Source organism: Tenrec ecaudatus, chromosome X, assembly GCF_050624435.1.
Source record: "Tenrec ecaudatus isolate mTenEca1 chromosome X, mTenEca1.hap1, whole genome shotgun sequence".
NCBI lineage: Eukaryota > Metazoa > Chordata > Mammalia > Afrosoricida > Tenrecidae > Tenrec > Tenrec ecaudatus.
In genome coordinates, this window is record NC_134548.1 from 72,001,174 (window position 1) to 72,025,825 (window position 24,652).

At 38.1% G+C, this 24,652-nt stretch overlaps 1 long non-coding RNA gene across 2 annotated transcripts in view; it reads left to right on the forward strand.

Annotated features, from left to right (window-relative positions):
• Positions 1-24,652, forward strand: part of LOC142433976 (uncharacterized) — a 126,097-nt gene that overhangs the window by 60,249 nt on the left and 41,196 nt on the right. For both annotated transcript variants that reach the window (XR_012781101.1, XR_012781102.1), the window contains exon 2: positions 919-1,052. This is a non-coding gene — a long non-coding RNA (uncharacterized LOC142433976). The remainder of the gene's footprint in view (positions 1-918; positions 1,053-24,652) is intronic.

Below are 24,652 nucleotides of genomic sequence, written 5' to 3' on the forward strand. Positions count from 1 at the left end.
GAGGGATGAGGGGTAGGGGAATGAGTTCAAGTAGAAAAGGTTCAAGTAGAAAGGAAATAGTTTGAAAACGATGATGGCAACATATGTACAAATGTGCTTGACACAATGGATGTATGTATGGATTGTGATAAGAGCTGTAAGAGCCCCCAATAAAATGATTTTTAAAAATAAATATGAACAATTGTAATGTTTTAGAGATTTTAAATATGTTAAATATGGAAACAATCTGTTACATTTGGTGAATTTATTTTCCATATTGAATTTCCATGGTCAGTGCTGATGCATTTTTCTGAACTATAGTCAACTGGAAAGTTTGTATATTGGTTTTTGAATAGTCCTATTCAGTTTTCATGGCTCTATGATATGCACCTACAAAGGGACTGTAAATCCTTTGGATTTTAAATAGTTTCCCCACCCTCACTTTCACTTTCACCTCACCATTCTTACACAATATAGTTACAAGTTATTGCAAAAGTTACCACTTAAGGGTAAACCTGAATTTCTGATAATTTTAAAATTGCATAGATTATAAAAAATTATCCATAGATTTAGTTACAGTTGGTGGTGGTTGGGGAGCGCAATGGAGGATTATATAAAACATACACATAGTTTTTAAAGGTCTCTCCTTGAAGAAACGTTAAAATGGGCTTGGGTAGGGAGAGGGAACAGGCGCGGAGAGGAGATATAAGTCTCAGGATACAGGAAATACGGTAAGGGCAAAACAAGGAGGAAGTCAGCTCTGTGCTTGGAGGGGAACAGCCGCCATTTCAGGTCGCGGCGTCATCTGGGCACCCCAAAGACTCTCAGGTCTTACAGTCCTTATGGGGGACCAATCTGCTTCTCTGGGAGATCCACACTCCCACCTGAAAACACTGGAGAAGCCAAGCCTCCAAGAAAGCACCTTCTCTTTGCTTCCAGGTGGGATTATCCTGAAGTTTGGAACCCCCAACGGAGGTTGTGCCCCTCTCCTCTCTGCACCTCCTCCAGCGTCACCAGTACTGAAGTCACGCCCACCTCGGGAGAAGTATTAGAATATATTTCTCCCAAACCAGGTAAGTTTTTTTTCTTTTCTTCTTTCTTTTTTTCTCATATGGGACTTCCAGGCTCTGTGAAACTTACTTATGCAGTTTCCTAGATTTACCCCCTTTCCTGTTTGCTCCACGGTTTCAAAATAGAAGAAAGAACATGCAGGCGCCAAACAGATTTCTCAAAACATACTTGGATGAAACGGTGGATATTTAACGACACTAGGAATTATTGTAGGATTTTAAATGCAATAATTGTACCATAGTTATAATTTTGAAGAAATAAATCTTATCTTATGGAAATGCATTCTGAAGTACAGGGGGGTTTCAAAAGGTTCATGAAAATTTTTTTCATTCTCTTTAAATTATGTTATTCCACAAACTTTTAAAAGCCCTATTATAGAAATGAACTTATTTTTTTTATTTGCCTCAGTGTAATTTAGGAGTGCGAGGCTAAGAGTTATAAACAAAATCGTCATGAGTTTGTAATCATTAAAGTTGGTGTTTCATAGGTACTGTGCTCACACATTTTTGTATGTTGGATTTTTTTCCCATTTAAAGTAAATTGCTGTGTGAAGATCAATAGTAATGTACTAAAAGTCTAATGTCTGTGTCCAACCAACACTGTGCTCAGGGAAATGACTACAAGGGAAGTCTTCAGTCATATGTGACTTTTCCTTTGCGTAGGGTGGGAAGAGTGGAGTTAAGTTTTTAAAATTACAATTGGATGTGGTAAGCATAAGTGCCATAATGTTTGCTTATTCAAGATACACAATAAGCATGAAGGATGGACCAAGCTACTGCCAAATAGTACATAGGTAGTCTCTGGGTTACAAACAGCCTATTTACTTATAACTTGTAATTAGTGACTAACCACCGGAAAAATTTGAGGAACATGCAATGGTTCTTAATAATGAATGGATGTTACTTTGTGATGTACATAAAACATTATTATTAATTATTAATATCACCACTGTATTATTATGTGAAAGATATTTTAGTGGATCTGGAAGTACTTATTTTATGTTTCCCTACATAGGAAGATATGTTTCATAAAGTGAACAATATCATCCTCTAAGGGGCTCTGGAATGATCAAGGTGGGCTGCAAAAGTAAATATCTACATTTTATTCTGGATTATAGGCTATAATAAATTTCTTTTGGAAAATTAAAAAAACCTCTTTAATATTGTGGACAACAAACACACACGATCTTTTTGGGGGCGAATGGGTTTCTGGGCTCAGGGAGAAATGTTTTTAATTGCCAAGGGGATTTTGGGTAATTTTCTTTTTTCTGAAGAGGGAGAGATAGACCAAATAAATTTGGGAACAGCTGCTAGATATACTGAGAAAAACATTTGACTATCTGTTGATGAATACATAACCAACTTCTAATTTATGTACAGATTTCATATACAAACAAAGGGGAAAGAGGAATTTTCAGTGGGCCTTAAAGGGTATGTGACATCTGTCATGTGGAGTGGGAGGGAAGACTTTCCAGACCTGAGGTTTCTAGATCAAAGGCTCAGATAAGTCTGTTCTGGCTATAACTCAATCTATGAGGACTAGGTGGTGAATTTAGAGTATTGTGGGGCATTGAATGCTATACTAAGGACCATACAGCTTATTCCATAAGCAGTGACAATCATAGAAGATTTTCAAGCAAATGATTTAGGAATTTTTGGTGAAGGTTTGTATAGCAGTTTAGGTTCCTATTCAACAATTTTTATACAAGTTATTCAGTGAGATTGGTTACATGTGCTACCCTGCATGACCATTATCATTTAGGAGCTCAGTTTTTACTTACTATTAGAGAAATAATCTTCTATTTAGTTGAACTGTACAGAATTTTTTAAAATGTGAAACTAAATTTGACCTAAGTCTCACAGATCCTTGCAATTCAAAGTCATGCCGCACATCTTTATGGAGTCCTTGCAATGGGGTAGGCTTTGTGCTGGGAGGTTTAAGGGGTAGATAATCAAATCACAGTGTCTGGTATAGAACCAAAATTCTGACTCATGTTGATATCATGTGTGTCAGCACAGATAGTAGTAGTGGAATATATGTTTGAACAAGTAGTAACCAAGGAGACTGTGGAGTTGGGTCTTATGGGAAATGCTTTCAAAAAGAGTGAGTTCTATTTCACTTGAAAGCATCTATATAGGATTTGACTTGAATCTCCATGTCATTTCATACAGATTTATTCTTTTCATCTTTAATTCTACGTAAGGGAGTGGTGTGTGTGTGTAGGGATATCAAAGCTCAGATGAAAGAGAAGTCATGTAATGCAAAAAGTGTAGGAACTACATAGTTTACTATGGTGAGTCAAATCATTGAATTTTTTGAGAATTATTAATATTTGCTGAACACTTTGTATGTATCAGATACTGTTCTAAAGGGATATAATATGTATTAACTTATTTAATTATTACAATTCTACTAGCTATGTTTGCATTAGCCGAGGGAAGAAACGGAAATTAAGGACAATGGAACTTGTATAACTGCCAGAGTTGGGCTATGGACCCAGACAACCTAGTTCTAGAGTCTATGTCCTTGACTGCTATGCCATTTACTCCCTGTAATGCTATAATCATATATACAACTGTTTTACGGGACCATGTCATTGAAATGGGGGCAGTATGGAGTGCAAGGACTTGAGTAGGTCAGAGAAAAGAGATGGACAGTAACAAAATAAATTATTTTATAGGTTTTCAGTCATTGAGGGGTTGCAGAATGATTTCATTTCCTTGGTGCATTGATTACATAGTCTCATGAATTATTTGCTTGCTTGTTGGTTTTTATTTCCAGATATCTAGCCCTCTTACGCAAGAAACATTTTTTATGGTATTACTATTACAGTTAAATTCCATCTTATTTCCTACTTTAAAATGTTTAAGGTTTTTCTAGCTTCTTGAAACATAAAATAAAATTATACACCAGCTATTCATTCCAATACATTTTGGAAATGTGTTAGATGTTTTCATTAGTTAAATAGAAAAAGTGTTATTTAAGTATACCGTGAAGGATTTAATACTGATTTTTAATACTTGTATTTTAACATTTTATATTTATTCATTTATTTGTTGTTATTGTTGTTGTTGGGTGCCATTGAGTTGGCTCCAAATCCTAGTGAACCTTTGTACAACAGAATGAAACAGCCCAGACCTGTGCCATCTTCACAATTGTTCTTATGTTTGAGCCTATTGATCATAAGAATATTATAAATAACTTCCATATATACTTTATTCAGACTCATCAAATAGCATTTTGCCACATTAGCATCATTCTTTTTTTATAGCTTTTTTTGTATATAAATAATTTATTGGGGACTCTTATAGCTCTTATAAGATCAATTGTATCAATCACATTTGTACATATGTTGCCATCATTACTTGCAAAACATTTTTCTACTTGAACCCTTAGTATCAGCTCCTCTTTTTCCCCCTTCCTCCTCTACCGTTCCATCCTCATGAACCCTTGGAAAATTATACATTATTATTATTTTCATATCTTACACCCACATTAGCATCATTCTTTATCTTACCTGTCTCTGTCTCTCTATGAATGATTTGAGACAAACACCAAACAACTACACTGCCCTTGAGCTGATTCCGACTCATAGTGACCCTATATAGGGTTTCCAAGACTACAAACAGCATGCTGCTCTATGCCTAGATTCTTCAGTATTTTTTCCCGTAAAGCATGACTTTCTTTTACATAACCACAGTACATGTGTGAAAATAAACAAATTTTACATTGATCTAGTATTACTATCTTAACCATATTCCAATATCAATTGTTCCAATAATATCTTTTATAGCTATTTGTTTTTCCTATTCAAAGATTTAACCCAAGAACAAATATTTCACTTAGTTGTCATGTTTCATTTACTCTTTAATCTGAACAATACTTTAGCCTTTTTTGTCTTTCATGACGATGAAAATGAACCCAAATATGCAAAAGAGCTATTTTGTAAAATGGCGTTAAATTTATGTTTTTCTGACTCTTTAGTGAGGTTTACATTATACATTTTGACAGGAATACCAAAAAGTCCTATTGTGTTTTTCTCAGAACATCATTTCAAGGGCACCTGATGCAGGTGTGACCCCTTAAGCATAATGTTAACTTTGATTATTTGGTTAAGATAGTGTTTGTTACATGCCACTGTAAAGTTACCATTTCCTTTTTTATAGTTAAATGATTGTTGCGAAGGATACTTGTGAGTGAGTTTGAATTAATATTCTGCTCTTCATCAAACTATTTTCTACTAGTTTTAATAACCATTGATGGTTCTTGACATAACTGTAAATTATTAATTTTCAGACTCCATCATTTTCCCACATTTGTTACTTTATAGCAAACTTTAGGAGCTGTTATTCTCCATTTATTTATTTACATTGGTATGGACTCAGATTTTTACTTTATTTCACAAATGTTATTATAGTTCTTTATTTTAATGTTCAAAATGTCGTAGATTCAGCCAATGGCAGTCAAACATCTTTTTCATTTTTTGTGCCTTTGACATTTTAATACTTTACCTTCAGGCTCATCTTGTAGTTTTGCTGCCCAGTTGGAGCCTTGCTATTTTTGAGTGGGAACAGTATGTAGAAACAATGACATGGATATATAGATTTTTTAAAAGCATAACTTTTTGTTATTGTTTTCATTTAATCAAACTGGAGTCAGAGAACATGGTTTATATAATATAAGTTATTATTGTTTTTAAATTTTATTTGGGAGGTCTTATAAATCTTATGACAATCGGGCAGGCACCTCTGGGCTGAGATCTCTGATTGGCGTTTTTGCGCGGAGCACCAAGGCAGGACCGCAGCCTCTACCTTCCGCCTGGCTGTGGCGACGGGTGTGCGCCTCCTGGAAGAAGGGAGGAGGGTCTGGCCCACTGGACCATGAGGGGTGCCCGGATGGGGACCGAGTCTGCAGGGGTTGGGGTTTATTCCGGCTAGAGCACACACATGGACCCGGACACCCTGAGGCGGGGTGGGGTTACTGACTGGCGGTTTTGCACGGAGCGCCAAGGCAGGTACAGCCTCAGCCGTACAGCTGGCTGTCCTGTGGCGCCGGTCCAGACAGAGCGGGCGCCGCATCAGAGACCACGGGTGTCCACAGGGAGCCCTGGTGATCAGGTGGGGGTCCACCTCTGGGTCTGAGAGATGCTCTGAGTGGTCTTGAGAATCGAACAGATTTGATACCCCTAATCTGCCCCCAACTCTCTCCACTCACCGATCTCCTTTGAGCTCTGGGAGAGAGCTACCTATCTGGCGGCCATCTTCCTGGAGGGATAGCTTTTAAAATGAGTTGTATATACATCGTCACAATCAAGCTAGTGCTTCCTACCACCTTCCACATTCATTGTTGGCTCCTCAATTCCTTTAACTCTTACTGACTCTCACCCCCACATCCACATCCCCAATAAAACATTGCATCACTTATTATCTCTGTGCATCTTTTCCTTCTGTGCTTCACAAACTGGGAAATCCAACAGAACAAAAATAAAATAAAATGGCAAAAAGAAAATAATATAAAGATAAAAATACAAATAAAGATTAAGAAAGAACAGACCATCATCAATATTTTAAAGGCCAGTGGAGAAATTTTTGTCATGGAATACGCAAGAAATACTTGAGCCTAGAACAAATTCAGGTTGGGTCAAATTATACAATGCTTGATCCACCATAATCAAGTTTACGATAATTTCTGTCTAACAGTGACACCGTTCAAATGAGTCCTTTGCCTGTGGCTAGAGGGGATTTGCCAGAGGCTTTATCTAACTAGATACTAGATATTGCAGGTGGTTTTTTGGCCCCATTATCCTCCATAATCCTCCATAACAAATTGAGTGTTCACAATTTAAGAAGTTATAATACGTTTCCCTTGTGCATATTTGGATTTTGGTATTGTCATCTTTCAATCACACAGGCTGGTATGCTTCTTCTGTGTGGACTTAGAGGACTCCTTGCTTAGATGGCTGCTTGTTTGAATACAAGCCCGGGCACTATTCCGATTTATAGTTGGTACCATCTGCTTTCTTCAACACACTTTGATGTTGCACCCTTATCTTCAGTGATCATTTCATGAAGGTGAGTATCAAGCAGGGCCATGGGCTTGGATTGGGGTTAGAGTTAAGTGGGAGCACAGAATCCATGTGCTTGTCCACAGGTTATGAATGACTCTGGTTTACCATATATACACGAGTATAAGATGACCCGAATATCAGCCGAGGCACCTAATTTTACCACAAAAACTGCATTTAAAATGTGATGTCCAGTGCCACAGATAAAAACACATAACACAGGGAATCCAGGATAGACAAACCCCTCAGGGCCAACAATGAGAGTAGAGCTTCTAGGAGGATTAGGGGAGGATGGAGGGAGAAATGGGGAATCAATCACAAGGATCAAACATATAACCCCCTCCCAGGGGGATGAACAAAGTAAAAGTGGTGAGGGGTGACAGAGGCCCATGTAAAATATGAAAATAATAATTTACAACTTATCTAGGGTTCGTGAGCAACAATATAGGAGGCCTTGCACTACCTGACCTCAAAACTGATTACACAACCACAGTAATCAAAACAGTAAGGTATTGGTACAATTATGAGCACATAGACCAATTAAAGAAAACACAAACCCCAGAAATAAATTCATCCAACTACAGGCAACTGATCTTTGACAAAAGCCCCAAAACATTTAATAGTCATGAGATCTCCTTTTGAAGAAATGATGCTGGAAAATGAGATCTCAATTCTGCAGAAGAATGAAATAGGGACCATGCCTCACCCCATGTATAAAAATGAACTCCAGATAAATCAAAGACTCACAGGAGAGGGGAAAAGGGGCAAACACTCAGAGGGAGCTCAAATGCATGACCTTGGTAGGAAAAGTGGGAGTACCAACCTCCAGGTGGGAGGAAGAATGACTAAAAATCCTTTGGGGGGACCCTAGCAGGGAGCGTATTCCTGAGTATGCACCCAGTAGGCTATATTGCCCAGGCATCTGGACACATTCTGGAAACCCAGGCTGGGTGCCATGGAATGTTGGGGCATTGAATCCTGTATATTCATGACAGAAGGCATGCTCCAGAAGTTGCCATCATCATTTTCAAAGCATTCTTGTTTCACTTGAGCCCCTGATATCAGCTCCCTAAATCTTCCCCCTCCTTCCCCCACCCACCCTCCCTCACATCAATTTACAGCATTCCCCTTCCCCATGGTTAAATGCTCTTCAAGATTATTTATGAAATCACAATCCATTCTAGTGTCCCATTCATCCCGTCTTTATTACTTTACTCCCGAGATCCCCTTTTCCTCCCTATCTCCCCAGCCCATCCCACCCAACCCCCTGTATCCCCTATATCCCCTTGTATTATTTATTAGTATTATCCATCCACTCCTCTTGTGCTTCACTGCTGGGAGATCAAATAGAAAACAAAGTCACGCTAACGTGGTAAAGGTGTAAAATACAAAGAGACAAAAAATACTAATAATGCCTAAGAAGGAAAAGACCTCCAACAATAATAGAAAACCTAGGGAAGAAATTTCTGCAATGGGACCAGTAAGAAATACTTGCACCCAGAACAAATTCAGGTTGCGCCTATAGGATGGTCAACTGGGCAAGTGTCGAGTTTGATAATCAAGATTAGTGGTCTCTGCCCAATAGTAAGGTTGTTTGACACTCTTGACTGTGGCTAGAGCAGATCTTCCAATGGTTCAGTCTGACCAGATTCTCTGCAGATGGGTTTGGGGCTCTCACTGTCCCTGATAGCCCTCCACAAATTGGGTGTTCATACTTTTTGCTCCTTTGCTTTTCTCCTCACCATATTCTAATTTTGTAATTGTCATCTAAATATTTGTCAAAGCCATGAAGATTATTGAATTTGTTGGATACAGTCTTTTGTAATACTGTGTAATTAATTTTGTTATTTCATTTGGATCTGTTGTGAGGCCATCTGTTTCATCCCTAATTCTAGATATTGTAGTCAGCTCTTTCTTTTCCTTTGTTAAGTTTACTAGTTGTTTGTCAATTTTGTTGATCCTTTCAAAGAATCAACTTCTTGCTTTGTTGATTTTTCCCATTGTTTTTGTTTCCTGGTTCATTTTGCTCAGGTCTGGTTTTATTTTTTTTAATTTTGCTGTTGGAAGATTTACACTGCTGACTCTGTTGTCGTTGTTGGGGGTGTTGTGTTAAGGGTTTGAACAAGATTCTCTCCTCTTTTTTCAGGTGGGCACTAATTGTTATATAGTGACCTCTGATAACTGCTTTTGCTATATCCTATAGGTTTTGGTGTGTTGTGTTATCATTCTCATTTGTTTCTAGGAATTTCCTAATTTCATCTATTATTTGCACTAATACCCAGCCTTTCTTTGAATAGTGTATTGTTAAGTCTCCAAGTGTTTTTCTTTATTTATCCTATCTATTGTTGATTTCTGGGTTTATGGCACTGTGTGGTCTGAGAAGATGGTTTGAATGATCTCTATGTGCTTGAATTTGTTCAGGATTTCTTTATGGTGTAACATGTGGTCTATTTTCAAATATGAGGCATGTGCATTGGAGAAGAAAGTGTATTGTTTTACTCTTAGCTGGGGAACTCTGTATCTAAGAGGCCGAGTTGTTCAGTTGTGTTGGTCAGCTCTTAAGTTTCCTTATTGAGTTTTTAAACTGTTCTATCTTTCTTTGAGATTTGTATATTGAATTCTCCTATTATTGTTGATCTGGTGATTTCTCATTTAATCTCTTGGAGAATTTGGTTGATGAATTTCGAGGGTCTTTCATTGGGCATATATATGGTTATTATGGTTTTTGGTCTACTGATCCCTTGAGCATTATATAATGCCCATTCTTGTCTCTTGTTATGCTGTGTACCTTGTAGTATATTTTGTCAGACATTAATATTGCCACCCCTGCTTTTTATTGATTGACATTAGGTTGACTCTCCTTTGATTCTCAGTCTATTTTTTTCTATGAGTCTGTCCTTTATCTCTTGAAAGCAGCAGATTGATGAATCTTGTTGTCTAATCCATTTTGTTCCTCTTTTGAATGGTGCATTTAGTCCACTGACATCCAGTATAATTTAATTTAAATGTACATTAGGTGCTGTCATCTCATATTATTTTTGCTTGATATTTTCCTTCTCCATTTTTTTGAGGTGGTGTATATGTATGAGAAGTTTATTCATGTCTTCATTTCCCTGCTAAATTTGTATCATTTGGGGTACTGTTTTCAATTTGTTGTTTTCTGGGTGGTGTTATACCCTGTGGTGGTCTCATGTTTGAGTGCTGCAGTTGATGGTTTTCTGACCATAAAGAATGAGATAGGATTTTTTGTAATGCTAGTTTTGTTTTTATGAATTCTCTAAATATTTCCTGGTTTGCGAATACTTTTATTGCTCCTTCAAATTTGATAGTTTTTCTGGACAAAGGATTCTGGATGGCAATTTTTGTCTTTCAAATTTCAGAATATACTGCTCCAATTTCTTCTTTCTTGTATGGGTTCTGCAGATAGGTCTGAACTTATTCTTATCTGTTTACTGTTGTATGTGGCTGCTTTTTCTGTCTAGCTTCTCTCAGGATTCTGTCTTTTACCTTGAGGTTGGATAATTTGACTACTATATGTCTTGATGTGTTTAATCTATTTGGTGTTCTCTCGTCTTGCTGGATAGTTTTTATCTCCTCCTGGTGTTATTATGGCCACTTTCTTCCAAGAATTCACTTGTATTTTTTCATAACTGAAGACTTATTTGTTTCTTTCTGCTCAGGAAGCCGAATAATTTTAATATTATTACTCTTCATAGTATCACACATCATCCTCAGGCTTTCTTCCAATTGTTTTGCTTTTTTTGTTTTACTCCTTGTGGCAGTTACATAATCTACTGTCAACTTGAGGAAAGGGTGGAGTCTAGTCTGTCAATCAGTTCACAGCTTGATGACCTCATTTGGAGGTTCAAAGGAGATAAATAGCTCACTGGAGCCCACACACACTCACTCTCTGTTTTGTGTACCTGCTGACAAGACACATGGAGCTACAATGATGGAGCTATAGCACTGGAGCTGAAGGAGTCACATGGAGACCCCTGCCAGCACTGAGATGCTTCCACTGCCACTGGATCCACAAGACTTTCCACCCACTGGTCTGTGATCTTCATGCATTCGGCATCATTGCATGTGTTGTGTAAGTCTGAAAAGGAATTTATAGACTGGTATTGGACACATGGGCTAATATTGGTCTTATGGATTTGATCTGGACAGGGCTGGGGTGTTTTCTGAATATACAATTGGTTCTTTATATAAAGCAATTTCTTATACATATATGAGTGTCTATGAATTTGTTTCTCTTGTCAACCTGGACTCACATATCCTCTAACCTGGTAGGGGGATGGTGGGTAGGCGATAGTTACTCAAGAGCAAGTTTCAAGTTGTGGAATTATTCACATGAAGACGTCCTCTTAAATATAGTAATTTTTGATGAGTTGGAAGAGAAGATTATAAGAGTTGTGGTATTGCTTAGTAGGTTATGAGAGAGTGAGGTCTACTGCTGGGGGCAGAGGAGCGGGGTCTTGAAGTAATATTGGTTAGGGTAGGTGAGGGGGGGTGTTAGTTTTGGTTGACTAGAGAAACAAATGCAGGGAGACACACATATGTGTGTAAGAGAGAGTTTTATAACAAAGAGTAATTGTATATTGAGAAAACATACTAGCGCAGTCCAGATCAAGTCCATAAGTCAGATATTAGACCTTATGTCTGATACCAGTCTATAAATTCCTCTTCAGACTCAAGCAGCAATGCACTAATGCCAAATGCAGGAAGATCATGGGCCAGTGAATGGACAATATGGTACATTAACAATATGGTGCTGTGGAAGCATCTCTGTGATAGTGTAGGTCTCTACCTGGCTCCTCCAAGTCCAGGGCTCTGGCTCCATCAGCTTGGCTCCATGTATCTTATTAGCAGGAAGACGAAGCAGAGTGTATCTGACCTCCAGTGAGCTATTTATCCTCTTTGTGCCTCCAAATGAGGACATCAAGCTGCGAACTGATTGATAGACTAGACTCCACCCCTTCCTCAAGTTGACAGGAAATTAAGTAAGTGCCACAAAGGGTATATGAAGAAATCCACTGAATTCACTTATTCACCCTTATTGTATAGGGAGAGTGCAGCCAGGCTGTTATTTTGTTTATAGCAGAATGTCCTCTCTCAAGGAGGGGAAGTTCCATGTTATATTGTAGAGCAGTATTGGGTTTCTGCACTACTTAGTACTGTCTGCTTTTTACACCAGAGTCACAGAGTGGAAATAGGCTAATGGAGTGGAGGCCTAAGATGTGGATGAGGGGTCACTTCCTATCAGGAGGAGGTCCTGATAAGGACAGTAAATCCCAGTGTCAACCAGATGCCTAGGTAGGGGTGAGCCACCAAGAAACATTGGAGTACTTAATTCCAGTTCCTCTGGCAGGCAAAAGAGTTCTGTGGTTTTATACTTCAAAGGTAAATAGGAAAAAATATAAGATACTCTTGAAGCCTCTTGAGAGTTCAAGTTTTACTCCTGGCTTACTATGTTGTTGCAAGGTGGGTAGAGAGGGGAACAGGTAAGGAAATGAAGTTAAGAAGACTCTATTCCACTAACTGCAGTGAGCTCCAGCCTCCAGGGCTCCCAGTGGCCCTCGAGGGAAGGATATCGGGCTCCACTTGGGAAGTAGTGTGGCATTGGGATAATCCTTTGTCATGGAGCTAGAAGAGAAGAGGCTGGCACTTGTCGCCCCATTGACCCTGGTGAGCTAGGGGAGAGGGGAGACTGCAGCAAGCTAAGCTGCATTCTCCGGGAGGGGCGGGGCTTGGGGTGGGCGTGGTAAAAATCAGACAGGAAGATCTAAAGTATTCGTGGTATACTGAGAATCCAGGTCCCACATCTAAATTACTAGAATTAGCCACCTCACCTGTCCATCTCTGGGCCACTCAAGGGGAGTTGTAGGCAGGGGACTGTATCTTGGTGCCATCTTCCCACATTTCTCCCTGTGCTTCATTTTTGGTGAACCGCCTGTTCAAAGCTTTTCCCCTTTCTTAGTTGTTGTTTTTTTTTTTTGTTGTTGTTGTTGTTATTTTCTTATCGAGTTGTTGTAGAGTCCTATATATTTTGGTAATTAGACCTTTGTCCAATGGTTCCTTGGTATAAAAAAAAATTCCCAATTGGTGCCTTGTTTATGTGGTGGGTGACATTGATTGTTTCTGTGTATTTAACCATCCCTGCATCCCTGGAATTATTCCCACTTTGCCATGGTGAACTATTTTTTGATATAATGATACACTATGTAGGCCAGAATTTTGTTGAGTATTTTAGCATCTATGTTCAGGAGGGATATTGGTCTATAATTTTCAGTCTCTGTGGGGGTCTTTGCCTAGTTTGGGTATCCATGTTAGGCTGGCTTCATAGAATGAATTTCGAAGTTTGTTGTCTTGTTCTATGTTCTGGAAGAGTTTGTGTGGTATTGGTGTCCGATCTTTAAATATTTGTTAGAATTCCCCTTTGAAACCATTTGTTCCTGGGCTCTTATTGATTGGTAGTTTTTTTAATTCCCTGCTCTATTTCTTCTTTTATTTGGGTTTGTTGAGAGTTTTTATATCTGTCTTCATTAATTTGAATAGGTTATGTATTTCTAGGTATTTGTCCATTTGTTCTAGGTTGTCAAATGCTTGAGTACAGTTTTTCATAGTATTGTGTTATTATCCTTTTTATTTCACTTGGATCTTATGTAACGTTACTCTTGTCATCTCTTATTCTGGGTATTTGCATCTTTTCTGTACTCCCCCCTTTGTTAAGTATCCCTTAGTGTACACCCTGCAGTGACTCAACAGGTTAGGATCTATTGAACAGACCTTTACACTAAGAGGAGTTGTCCCAGGAAGGTCCCCAATGACATCATCCCCCACACTTAGGGTCAACAGAGCCCAATTGAATGAGAGATCGAATTGTGTAAAACTAAAACTCATGGGTGGTTTGTGGCTCAAGGTGAAATTGTAGTCGAATAGACTCCTCATACCAACAGTGTCTGAAGTCTGAGTGATTTGGGAAAATGATGATGACAATAGTGTAATCAACATATTCTGGGAGAGGGGTATGAGATTGACAATGCTGTATTCTTGTTTATATGGGTTTATGCTTTACTGCTTGTAGCTTGCTTTTTGGTTTTTTCTTTCTTTCTTTTTGGGTATGTGTGTTCTGTTTGGTTGCTGGTTGATGTATGGCTGCTATTGATGCAGTTGATATTATAGGGTTGTGATTTTGTCATTTTATGACTGCCAAAGTAAACCTCAGATGTGTAAATTCCACGAGCAAACAGATGAAGTCTGGGCTCCTACTTAACTCTAGCCCCAATTCAAGAACAGTTAGTTTTGATAACATGGCCCTGCTCAATACTCACCTTCATGAAAGGATTACGAAGGTAAGGGTTCTACAGCAAAATGTGGTGAAGAAAGTAGAGGGTGCCTGGCTATAAATCAGAATAGTGCCTAGCTTCTTAAAGGCTTGTATTCACCTTTTTATTTCTGCTACATCATTCCTTAACTCTTGTATTTCTGTTAGGTGTGAGGATTCTAGTATCTCTATTTTCATCAGTTTTCAGGATTTATCCCTAATACATTAAATGATCCTAAATCATTGTGTTTGGTTCATCTTCAGTAATTGACTTTTGTTTCTCTACATTTTTTTATAGCAGTGACTGGTGTTGGCTATTGTTTGCATTGAATCTTGATTGAGTTGAAGGTGTTACATAGTCTTCTGGGATGTGTAGGGGGAGAGGGGCTAGCTTTTTAGGTTAGGGGATAGGTGCTATAAACTGTATTGTGTATAGATGGGTGAGTAGGAAGTTTAGTGTATATATGCTCAGGAGCAGGTTTTTAGTGGTGGTATTATTGCTAAGTTAAATGAGAGTGTGTGTTACTAAGGTTGCGGGAACAGGTTCCAGAGGTTATGGTGTTTGGGGTATGTGAAGGGTGTATTGAATCTAGAGTCCCTTGTTGACCCTGTATATTATGTATGGAGAGTGCAGTCCTTCCCTTCCGTTATTGTGCTTATAACAGTGAATTCCTGCACAACTCAGAACTATCCACTCCTTACCTATGATCTTAGGGTGGAAATGGCTATTGGAGTGGATGCCCCAGGGAGGAGAGGTTTCTGATCTGAGGGTGATCTGGCTAAGATCCAGGCCCCGGTTCTTTAGGCTACCTAGCCAGCAGCAGAAAAGCCATCAAGCAACCCAGAAATGCCAAGTTCTGTTTCCTCTGGTGGGCTAAGGAATTTTGTGTTTGTTTTCTCAAAACAAAATAGGAACAAATCCAACAACCTCTTGGACTCCACTGTGGTGCATGTTCCAGCCTTGCCTATCTTCTTGGTGCCGGTGCTGGATCCTTCTCCAACTAGCTGGAGCTATCTATCTGCAAAGCCCAGTCATTTCCCTGCCATCAGGGAAGGGGGTTGGTCTGGGCCTCTGCTAGGATTAACACCAGTGGGAATTCTACTTTGAGGGCCACCATGGGTTCCATGGGTTCCAGCTCCTAGAGCCTCCAGATGCTCCCCAAGGGATAGGCTGTCCTGGGCCACCTCCCCATGCTTTCCTTTTACTTTCCTTTTACTGGTGCATTTAGTCCATTAACATTCTGTGAGATTATTTATATGTATTTGTTTGTTATTGTCATTTTTGCTTTATATGTGTTCATGTTGTGTGCATGTATATGTATTGTGTTTCGTTTCTTTCCTCTTCCTGTATTATTTCATGGCTTTGGATGTAGCTCTTTGCATGTTGTTTTTTGTGATGAATTGTCTTGTATGTTGGTATCAGGTGTGTGTGTCCTTGCTTTTGATTTTTTTGGCCTTAGCACTTCATTGAGTATTGTTTGCTGTGGTGATTTCATGTTTGTGAATTCTTTTAATTACTCCTTGTCTTGGAATATTTTTTCCATCTTATTTCAGTTATAATTTTGTTGGGTACAAGATTTTTTTGGTTGACAATTTTTTTCATATAATACTCTGTATATGTCATTCTTTTATCTTCTTGGCTGCATGATTTCTGCTGAGAAAACTGAGATTATTCTAATTGCTGATACTTTGTATGTAATTTTAACGGCTGGGTTATAGGAATGATATAATACAGAGAAATAACAATACCAACAAAAGAATAGCTTGGGCCCACACCTTGCCCTGGGGGGAATTCAAGACTGTGTGAAGCAGAAGCAGAGGTGTTTTAAGCAGTTGGTGTTTTAAGCATTGTCTGGTAGTATACCAGACATTGTACCTTGAGATCTTATAAGATGTCAGAATAGTGTTGAGATTAAGACTAAGGAAATGATTTTGGTGTTTGGTATGGCTGAGAGTCCTATATTTTGTGATTTGTTAATTATCTTAAGAGGATCACCTTCTGGTTAATCAGGTCAGAGAACATGGAGTTTGCTCTTTTGAGATGATGGACGTGTCCACATGGGGGTGGTGGAATAGGTTCTGTACCTGTCACCTAGGTACCTAGGTTGTCTAGGATGGAGGAAGAAAGCAATAAACTACTCAGAAGGAAGGCTGCTTATCTGAGAGACTTAGGGTACTGGCAAAGGGCTGGAGTCCTGGGACTAGTGAATAGCCAGGTATGTGAGCTGGAGTGAATTCTAGGGTTCTATGGCTTTTAGTCTTTGTCTCATGCCCAAACTGCCTTCCTGTGCTTGGTAAAACCAGTTGTTGCTGTTTCTACTTGTATTGTTATGCTAATACGTTGTTAATGAATGAGGTGTGTATTAACTGCTACCTAAAGAAGTTTTTTTTTTTCAGTCTGTTAATGGTTGGGCTTTTAAAGCTTTTCATACTTTCTGGATGTCTTAAGATGGGGGACTATGCAGAGCTGTACCTCATGGAAGGGGGGTTAATTTTGCCAAGTGGGGCTGGGGCTCCTTGGAAAATTGGTCTATTCATTATTTATACCTGTTGCAACATGCCCTGTAGAGTTATGCCAAAACGGTTCTGGTAGGCTGCATTATCCCTGCTATTGGGGAGTTAGGGCTGTGGGATGTCTGACCAGAGCTCCCTTGGATTGAGCCCAGAACCAAGCCTATTTATGCTTGTATCAGCCCCAATCTGGTTCCATAGAACTATGTCCCTGCAGCTTTGCTCTTCTGCCACCCTAGCTAGCTCCGAGATCAGGAAAATTTGGTCTGGAGGTTTGGGAGTCTGCATTTAACTGGCTAGTGCTTTAAAGGGCTGATGACAAAGGGGAGTTTACTGGCAGACATTTTGCTCTTTAATTTTATATCTACTTATCTTTTTGCAGAGAATTCTGTGCTATCAAAGTGTAGGATATCCTTCTCAGTGGCTTCTTGGCACTCTTCTCTGTGGAGTCCCTCCCATGTGTGCTACTGGGTCACCATCTTGCACTCATTCCTGCTGTTCATTTTCCATGTAATTGATTTTTACCAGTTGTTCTTTCTATTGTTGATTTCTAGTTTTATAGCACTGTGATCTGAGAAAATGGGTTGTAGAATCTCTGTTTTAAAATTTATTAAAGTTTACTTTGTGACTTAACATGTGGTATGTTCTAGAGAGTGTTTCATGTGTGCTGGAAAATACTGTATGCTGTGTTTTTGTTGGGTAATAAGGATTGTGTTGTTTTTTCTTCTGTAACTTTACAGAGTTTCTTTCCTGATGACCTTTCTTTGCGAGTGACATATTGAATTATTCTATTATTAACACCATACTGCTATTTCTCTCTTCATTTCTTTGAGTGTGATGTACTATGTATTTTGAGGTCTTTCATTGTACATGTTTAATATATACTAAGAACTAATGTGCACCTGACTCAAACCATTGTATTCTCCCTTGCATCATATGCCAGTGAAAGTTGGACATTGAATAAAAAAGACTGAAGAAGAATCGATACATTTGAATTATGGTGCTGGAGAAGAATATTGAAAGTAACATGGGCTGCTAAAAGGACAAACTGATCTCTATTGCAAGAAGTAAGGCCAAGTGCTTCTTAGAGGCAAGGATGAAAAGACATTTTCTTACATACTTTAGATATATTGTTAGGAAAGGCCTAGAGAAGGACACCATGTTTGGTAACATTTAGGGGCAGTGAAAAAAGGAAGGCCCTTAATGAGATGGATTGACACAGTGGTTTGATCATTTGACTCAGGTATAGGAGTAATTGTGAGGATGTTTCACTTTTTGCTTCTGTTGTGCATAGGGTCACAATGGGTACAAGCTGACTATTTGGCACTTTACAACATATTTAATATGATGGTTATGTCTTGTTCTAGATTCTTTTAATGATTGTGTAGTGTCTCTCATGATAGGCTTTTCTCTTGAAGTCTATTTTAACTCCAGCTTTTTGGTGTGCCATTACATTAAATTTTTCTCAATCTTTTGATTTTTATTGTATTTTATCTTTATATTTATATTTAAAGTGTGTCTCTTGAAGGGAACATATTGATGGTTCTTGTTTTCTAATATGATCTGCTTTTATCTGTCTCCTGACATTCAGTGTCGACATGTACAAGTTTGTTGCTGTCATTTTGCTGTATGCTTTTCCCCCTTGATTTTATTGATTTCTGTGTTTTAATTACTGTTTTCACGGAATTGCTTTTTACATGTTGTTGACCTGTATGTTGATATTGGATTGTCTTCTGTTATTAATTCTCTTTCCAGAGTTCTTGTTGCATTTTTCACTGCTAATTTTGTTTTTAGGAGTTTCTTTAAATTTTACTTGCCTGAAAATACCTTTATTTATCCCTTGTATTTGAGGGATAATTTTGTTGGATGTAGGATTTCTGGTTGGTAGTTTATTTTTTTCAGGATTATAGATATTTTACTTTATTTTCTTCCTGCCTGCATGGATTTATGCTGAAAATCTGAGCTTATTCTTATGGGTTTATTTATATATTTTTAGTTTACTATTCTTCTTTTCCTTAACTAGCCTAAGAACTATCTTCTTTTCTTTGTAATTTGAGATCAAATATGATATGCTAGGATTTTTTAAAATTTAAAATATTTGGTCTGTACCTTTGGGATTCTCTCCACTTCTTGAATAATTGAGATATGCAGGTGACATAACTTTGCTTGCTGAATGTGAAGAGGCTCTAATGCATTTGTTGATGAAGATCAAGGGTTTAAGCCTTTCCTCAATGTAAAGCAAGCTCACATCCTCACAAGTGGACCATTAGGTAACATCATGATAAATGAACAAAAAATTAAAATTGTCAAGGATTTTTTTGTTTTGTTTTATTTGCCTGAATCCACAACAAATGCTCATTGAATATCAATCAAAAGATCCAAATACACATTGCTTTGATCCTGGTTACCTGGTTTTCCATAGATATATTTCCACACCTGGTATCAAAGAGGTCGGGAAAAGGTGCCCTGTGAAGGCCAATCAGGCACTCCTGCAACCCAGTCTGTCTCACAAAAGGTCCTGAGACGAGGTGACATTGTTTTAAACCCATAACTTGACATAGACCTTTTAGAAAAGTCAGAGAAATTATTCAAAAGGCACTGAAGTTGAGTTGACTGTGTCTGTCCCATGGATTCACTTCGCCTGTTAAAAAAGTTAAACAACCACGGAAGACAAGCAGGAGTGCAACACAGTCATAAACAACAATAGACAAGAAACACGGGACTTAAATATATAAAGAGAATCAGAATATGCCATCAATAAGGCATCAGTTTAAAGATCCAGGAAGACACAGAGATGTCTCTCTGGCCCTCTGGGAGTGCCCTAAAGTTGCATCCAACAGAGCCTATCCTTCCAACCTGGAGTGTGCACACCAACCTAGTAGCGCTCTGGACAGCATCTGACAACTGGGGTGGAGGAACATCCCTCCGAGGCCTTCCCCTAGTTGCTGCACTGGCTGAGGAGAACACCCATTCCCGGGGTCTCTCTTGCCCTGCTAATGTACAACCTGGTCACCAGATCTCGGTGGGACCTCCAAACTGTTGTATGTGAACCGGACAAGAACAACTCAGTCTCTGGTAAGAAGCAAAACAGATTATTAAAGGGGGAAAGAAAAGAGGGGGGGGGAGAAACCTGTGCAGGAACTAGCCATCTGAGGAGAGGGAGAGTGGCTGACCCCGATCACTTCGAAACTTGGGTTTTTATAGGGTATGGTAAACAATGGTGGCTTTGCATCTGTGCAAGCAAGCAATCAAGAACAGAAATAGACCTTGTAGTTAGCCTTGACTTTTTAAAACTTTTTTTTTTCTACATAGATGTGTATGTGTGGCCTTATCTTGCAGCTACTATTTTCTGGCAAATGTTTGTTAGACCGTAACCTCAGGGGAATTTCCATAGCGTGATACAAAATGGAGACTGCTACAAGATGGTTCCACTCAGGCTAACTATCACAATATAAACCCATTGGAAAATATATTCTCTCTTGATCCTGATTTCTGGAAAAGTGAGCACCCTGTACCCTGCACCCTTTGTCTGTCTCTTTATTTTCCCACAATTGCACACACCAATCCTCAGTACCCTTTCAGTTGTTGGACATAAACCCACAATCTTTAGTGTGGCTTTTGTAAATGGTATTGACTTCTTACTGTCTTTTCTGTTGTTCTCTTCACTGGCATACAGGAGTCCGATTGATTTAAGGGTATTAACCTAGTTTCCTTGCAGAATTCTTCAATTGATTCCAACAGGTTTTTCATGGAAACTTTTGTGTTTTCTATATATAGATTATATCATCTGAAAATAGCTAGAATTCCACCTAGCTAATTGTATTGCCTTGATTTTTTGTTTTGTTGTTGTTGTTCTGATAGCTCTAGGTAAAACTTCCAGCATGATGTTGAATAACAATGGTGATAGGGGACAACCTTGCCTGGTCCCTCTTTTCAGTGAGAATGTTTTTAGCTTTTTCCCATTGAGCATGATGTTGAAGGTTAGTTTTCATAAGTGACTTTTATTATGTTGAGGAATTTTCCTTCTATTCCTATTTTTTTAAATCATTTTATTTTGGGCTCGTACAACTCTTATCACAATCCACTTTTGTACATTTGTTTCCCTCATCATTCTCAAAATATTTGTTTTCTACTTGAGCCCTTGGTATCAGCTCCTCATTTCTCCCCTCCCCCCCACTCTTCCCTCCCCCATGAACCCTTGATAATTTATAAACTATTATTATTTTGTCATATCTTACACAATCTGACGCCTCCCTTCACTCACTTCTCCACTGTCCTATTTTGTTGAGTGTTTTGAACATAAATGGGTATCTGTTGATACGATTATGTAGTTTTCATTTCTTGCTTTGTTTATGTGGTGGGTTACATCGATTATTGTTCAAATACTGAACCATGCCTACATTATGTTCTCCACTTATACCCGTTCTCGGTTGCCCTGTTAACTCACTCGTGAGTGGCTTGGTAGGTTGTTTTGTTTTGTTATTGGGGAGCCAGAGCTGTAGGGTATCCTCAGGGGCTCTTCTGGCCTTGGCAGAGAGCCAAATCTATTTATATTTCTAACTACTCTGGGCTGGTCCCTTAAAATTTCATCTCTGCAGCTCTGCCACATCTTCCCCTGAGCTAGCTCCTTGATCCTCAAGATGACAAAGGAAATTCTAATCTGCAGATGTTGCTGATCTCTAATTTTAGTAAATTTGTGCTTACTTATCTTTATGCTGAAAATTATATGGTCTGGAAGTGTAGGATGTCACTCTCAGTGGCTCCTTTGTGCTGTTCTCTGTGGAGTCCCTGCCATGTGTACTACTCAGTCACCATCTTGCACTCTCTCCAGTCTTTTGTTTCTTCTGTTAGATTTATTCCTAAGTATTTAATATTTTGCATGATTATTGTAAATGGTTTTCTTTTATCAATATCTTTTTCATAGTTCTTTCCACTTGTATACAGGAATCTGATTGATTTCTGGTTGTTGATTTTCCATCCTGCCACCTTACTAATTCCCTCAATTTTTTTTCCAGTAAGTTTTTTGCAGAGATTTTTGGGATTTCTATATTTAGGATCATATCAACTGGAAATAGCAAGTTTCATTTCTTCTTTGCTGTTAGTCATTTGTACTTCATTTGTGGTGAAGTGTCTGTTCATCACTTTTCCCCACTTCATATTTGGGTTGTTTGTTATTTTCTTATTGAGCTGTTGTAAGATGATGAATGTGAATGATGAGAGGAAAAATCATTTTCTGGTCCCTGTTTTCAGTGGTAATATTTCTAGCTTTTCCCTGTTAAGCATGATGTTGGCTGTTGGTTTTTCATTCACAGTTTTTAGTATGTTGAGGAATTTTGTTTCCATTCCTATTTTGTTTATTGATTTTATTAGAAATGGGTTTTGCATATTGTTAAATGCTTTTTCTGCATCTATTGATATGCTTGTGTGATTTTTATTCTTTGCCTTGCTATGTGGTGGATTGGATGGATTGTTTTTTGAATATTGAAAAGGCATTGCATGTGTTGAGTGATCCCATTTGGTCATGGTGAATTATTCTTTTGATATGATGTTAGATTATATTGGCCAGAATTTTGTTGAGATTTTTTGCGTCCACGTACATGGGGATATTGGTCATAATTTCGATTTTTGTGGTGTCTTTGCCTGGTTTGGGTATCAGTGTTATGATGACTTCATAGAATAAGTTTGTGAGTTTATTCAAACTTTGTGTAGTATTGGTGTCAGATATTTTGAATATTTTAGTTGGTGTTTGCTTGTATGCTTTTGTCCAGCTTCTGATTTTTTATTTTTGTCATGTCTGTGTTTGTGAGGTGTGTTTCTGTAGGCACTATGTAGATAGATTTTGTTTTCTTATTCATTCTGCTACTCTCTAGCTCTTTACGGAAACATTTATCGTCTTACCATTCAGTCAGATTATTGTTAGATGCGTATTTGTTATTGCCATTTTGCTTTATTTAGCCTATGTTGTTTGTGAGGATCTCTGTCTGTCTTGTTTAGTTCATTTACTCTTCCTCTATTACTTCATTGAGTTGGATGTTGCTCTGTGTTTACTTCATTGAGTTGGATGTTGCTCTGTGTGTATTGGTTTTTGTGAGGAATTTTCTTGTATGTTGGTCTCAGGTTTATGTACTGTTGTTGGTTTTTTCACCAGAGAGACTTCATTTAGCATTTTTGTGGAGCTGATCTAGTTTTTGTAAATCCATGTAATTTTGTCTTGTTTTGGAATACTTTATCGCTCCATCAAATTTTATTGATAATTTTGCTGGGTACAGGATTCTTGGTTGACTTTTGTTTCTTCAAGGTTGTCTTTTTGCCTGCATAGTATCTGCTGGGAAATTCAAGCTTATTCTAAATGCTGACCCATTGTATGTAATTATAGTTTTTCTCTGGTTGCTGATTTGTCTTCAAATTCAGTAATTTGGGTTTCCATCTCTTCAATTCTGTCTTACTGTTACTTTATATTATTGTGCAGTCTTGATATTTTGGTGTTTGATTTTGGTATTTCTGTTTGTAGATTTTCTTCTAAGCCCTATAATTAAGTTTCTAGCTTTTCTATTTTCTCACTTTTCCTCTCAGACTCTTTCTTCATCTCTTGTATGGGTGCAATCATTATTCTTTTAAATTATTTTTTTCTGGTAATTCCATTGTCTTTTCAATTTCAGGTATTTCATTTAAGTCTGGTTGTGTTCTATTATTTGTGTTGGGTTGGCTCTCTCTCTGTCTGTGTGTATAAATATCCTTTGTTTCCTTGAAATTTTTGGTGTAGCTATTAGGAGAGATAGGGAGTAGTTGACTGTTAGGTGTTCCAGAAGAGGGGTGTTCCAGAAGAGATTTCATATTGCCTGGAAACAGTGCTAGATTAAGTGTTAGTGGGAGATCAAAAGATGGAAGAGGAAGTGTTAGAGGAGGGAGAATGAAAGGGAAGAAGAAGCAAAGCTGGAGAGATCAAGTAATGTTAATTGGTATGTTAAAGGAAAGGACATTAAACCAAAAATGCCAGTTTTACCTCAGAAACAGTAACTGATAGCAATGATGGATGTACAACACCCCCTCCTCCCATGCAAAGGCGATGAACAACAGAAACATGTGAAGTGATACAATGGATGGTGATATATATATATATATATATATATATATATATATATAATATATCAATGGTTCATGAAGGTGGGACGGTCGGGGAGGGAGGATAAAAAGAGGAGCTAATAGTATGGGCTCAAGGAGAAAGGTAATGTTTTGAAAATTATGAAGGCAATATATGCACAAGTTTGCTTCATATAATTGATTTATGGATTGTTGTAATATCTGTAAGAGTCCCCAATAAAATGATTAAAAATATAGAAGTAACCACTTTAGGAAGAAAAAAAAGCCTTGTTTTGTAATGACAGAAAATGGGTAATAATATTTGAAAGAATAGAAGGAAAAAATTGTAAGAGTAATGTCAACTTTTGGTTTTATGAGGATGCAAAAGAGAAGGATTAAAAAGAAGGAAAAACGAACAAATATGTGAAATGGGCTGTGAAATGAAAGTTTAGATATTAAACTAAAGAAGCAAAGGGCAAGAGAAAAAATTACTAAAAGTAAACATAATATTGAATAAGATGCAGAATTGTTTGTTTGGCCTCTAAGCTATGCCCATTAGTCTTGGATGTGGGTGCTAATTTGTGGATTGATGATGTTTTAAGAGACTAGGGAAAAAAGCA